The 3,660-nt window shown below is 47.1% G+C and overlaps 1 pseudogene; it reads right to left on the bottom strand.

Moving 5' to 3' along the window:
* Positions 1 to 1,534: 1,534 nt before the first annotated feature.
* On the bottom strand, positions 1,535 to 2,801 carry LOC102978655 (E3 ubiquitin-protein ligase KCMF1-like; annotated as a pseudogene).
* Between the last annotated feature and the right edge of the window lie 859 nt (positions 2,802 to 3,660).

Below are 3,660 nucleotides of genomic sequence, written 5' to 3' on the forward strand. Positions count from 1 at the left end.
TTTTTCTTTATTCTGTTCCACAGCAGTGAATTCCACCATTCTGTCTTCCCGGTCACTTATCCGTTATTTTGCTATTGATTCCTTCTAGTGTAGTTTTCATTTCAATTATTGTATTGTTCATCTCTGTTTGTTTGTTCTTTAATTTTTCTAGGTCTTGGTTAAACATTTCTTGCATCTTCTTGATCTTTGCCTCCATTCTTTTTCTGCGCTCCTGGATCATCTTCACTATCATTATTCTGAATTCTTTTTCTGGAGGGTTGCCTATCTCCACTTCATTTAGTTGTTTTTCTGGGGTTTTATCTTGTTCATTCATCTGGTAAATAGCCCTGTGCTTTTTCATCTTGTCTATCTCTCTGTGAATGTGGTTTTTGTTCCACAGGCTGCAGGATTGTAGTTCTTCTTGCTTCTGCTATCTGCCCTCTGGTGCATGAGTCTATCTAAGAGGTTTGTGCAAGTTTCCTGATGGGAGGGACTGGTGGTGGGTAGAACTGACTGTTGCTCTGGTCGGCAGAGCTCAGTAAAACTTTAGTCCGTTTGACTGCTGATGGATGGGGCTGGGTTCCCTCCCTGTTGGTTGTTTGGCCTGAGGCAACCCAACACTGGAGCCTACCTGGGCTATTTGGTGGGGCTAATGGTGGACTCTGGGAGGGCTCATGCCAAGGAGTACTTCCCAGAACTTCTGCTGCCACTGTCCTTGTCCACACGTTGAGCCACAGCCACTGCCCACCTCTGCAGGAGATCCTCCACCACTAGCAGATAGGTCTGGTTCAGTATCCCCTGGGGTCACTGCTCCTTCCCCTGGGTCCTGATGCACACACTACTTTGTGTGTGCCCTCCAATAGTGGAGTCTCTGTTTCCCCCATTCCTGTCGAAGTCCTGCAATCAAATCCCACTAGCCTTCAAAGTCTGACTTTCTAGGAATTCCTCCTCCTGTCGCTGAACCCCCAGGTTGGGAACCTGACGTGGGGCTCAGAACCCTCACTCCAGTCTGTGGACTTCTGTGGTATAAGTGTTCTCCAGTCTGTGAGTCACCCACCCAGCAGTTATGGGATTTGATTTTACTCTTATTGCGCCCTTCCTACAGTCTCATTGTGGCTTCTCCTTTGTCTTTGGATATGGGGTATCTTTTTTGGTGAGTTCCAGTGTCTTCCTGTAGATGATTGTCCAGCAGCCAGTTGTGATTCTGGTGTTCTTGCAAGAGGGAGTGGGAGCATGTCCTTCTACTCTGCCATCTTCGTTCCTAAAAATCTCCATTGGCTTTAAAAAAAATTTTTTTTTAACCATCCAAGCAGTTTTTATTCATTAATATTCATAAATACACACAGCAGCTTCATTAGAGATTTCAGTTTTCCTCTTCAGTTTGAATGTGGAGTATTAGGAGAACGCTTTGCATGTCAAGGTACAGGAAGCAGAGCTCACCCCTGCACTGCTACCTACATTTACCTGCTAGAAGTAAAAATTAGTTAAGTGGAAATGATTATCATATATAGTTTCTCTCTTCCTTTTGAATGTACACAATGTAACAGAGTGACAGACCTGAAATTACAAGCACCAAACAAACCCAAGATAGTTGTTGTCCACTTTCATTGGCAAATACAGCACAGAGGACATTGTCTGCGAATTAGGATGTCATCAAAGAGGAGGTGGTGGAGGCTCATTTCCTTTATTACTCTCTTTTAATTTTAGGTTTTCTAAAGCAACATCTAAAGGCATAATATCCACACAGCCCATAGCACCAAAATCTGCCATCTCCCCCCCATTCATCATCGTCTGAGAACGAGCTCTCTTCACAAACTAAAGTGGATAGAAGGAGCTCTTGGACAAACAGGCTGCGGTCTGCGCGCTCACTTTCCATGGACTGGTGCTCTGTTTCAGACATTTTAGGATCATTCAACCTTGTTAAAGAAACTGGGAATTCTGGATAGTTTGCTGACTGCTTTCTGTGTTAGCTGTGTTGGTTGTTGCTGTGGATTGTGTGATTGTAGTGGTGACACTGCTTGTGTTAGTACTCCAGGTTGCATTGCCTGCAGTCTCCAGTTGTTGCCGTGCTGCCTGGGCATGCTGCCGTTCTAGCTGCAGCTGCATCTGCAGTTGTTGTAACTGAGAAGCGGAAGGGCCAGAGGAATTAAGCTGTCCTCCTGCAAAACGTCTCACTCATGATAACTGGGATAAATGCTCAGCTATAGGATCCATGGCTTCCCTATTGCTTGGAGAATATGAACTCTGAGAAGAAGAAAGTCCACCAGTAGAACGGCTAGTAAAGTGCATGTTTGATCTACGTGCACAAGGACCTCCCAATCCCCGGCCAGGGTGAAACATTCTGTGTACATGTCGAACACCACTCGATTCATCTAAATCTCTTGGAGCTCTGTGTTCAAGTGTAAGATGAGCTGCAAAGTCATCCGTGACATGATTAGGATTGCCTCCAGGCAATGCCGCACATATTGGACAAATCACTTCTGTTGATGTTTCTGCATGTTCAGAAGTAACATGTTCTTGAAGAGATGTCTCCGTATAGCCCATTTTTCCACAATAGGGACAAGTAAAAGACTGTGGCTGCTCTAAAGAGAAAGCTTCCCCACCATAGTACAAATCAAAATCTACCCTTGTTAATATGCACTGCATTGGGTGGTCAGTTGTATGCCTTGTTGTTGTTGCACCACTTTCATAACAAGATGCACAAAGATAGTAATCATATCAAATTAAACACATATCTGCGACCTTGAAAATTTCCTTTTAAACATGCATCACAGCTGACACCTTTATGTCGGGACATCCTAGTTCAGACAGTGGCGGCGCGGCCCCTCCCGGGCTCTGGCTGCAGTGTCCCCGCAGGGTCCCGGCACTGCCCGCGCCGGCCGGCCGACTCCCACTCGACTCCCGGCTCGGCCGCGGGGGCGGGGTGGGCAGCGGAGCGCTCCTGCGGTGGCGGTGGCTGCAGCAGGGAGGCGGCGCGGGGCGGGAATGGGGCTGGGCCTGGCTGGGGCTGAGCTCCTCCAGGAGGCGGGTCCGACGTCACGGTTCCGCCGGCGCCCGCCGTGACTCGGTCACTCTCGGGCCCGCCGGCTCCTGGCGGTCCGCGCTCCGCAAATCCCGCTCCTCCCCTCCCCCGGCCCATCCCCCGCCCCTTTCCCCCGGCTCCCGGCCGCCACCTCTCCATTGGCTTTTGAGTGAAGTCTAAATTCTGTCCAGTCTTCAAGCATGTTTATTATCTCATGATTTGGTAACATTCTACAACTCACATTATCTGCTCCAGGCATGCAGATCTCACTACCAGCAATTTATCATGTTTATTCCAGCTCGTATTGCCCTTACTCTTGTCATTTTCTTTACCTTCATATATAGCTCTCTCCTGTCTACTTCACATCATGAAATCCCATCCAACAACAGTCATACCTCCTCTGTGCCCCTCTGCTAAAATCCCACTTGGGCTTTGCTCTACGACTCAGCTCTCAATTTCAAACTGCCCATTGGAATGGAATATTCATGGATGTTTTTTAAGGCAAAGATTCATGGATGGTCTACAGTGTTTCCTGATATTAGACCATTTCTGTTCTTCTAGAAAGGCCATACTTTTGTTCATGACAAACAAACTGAAATTCTTGATGGCTTAATAAACGAGAGTTTATCTCTCACACATGAAAACGTTGTTATAGGTCT

Source organism: Physeter macrocephalus, chromosome 2, assembly GCF_002837175.3.
Source record: "Physeter macrocephalus isolate SW-GA chromosome 2, ASM283717v5, whole genome shotgun sequence".
Classification (NCBI taxonomy): domain Eukaryota; kingdom Metazoa; phylum Chordata; class Mammalia; order Artiodactyla; family Physeteridae; genus Physeter; species Physeter macrocephalus.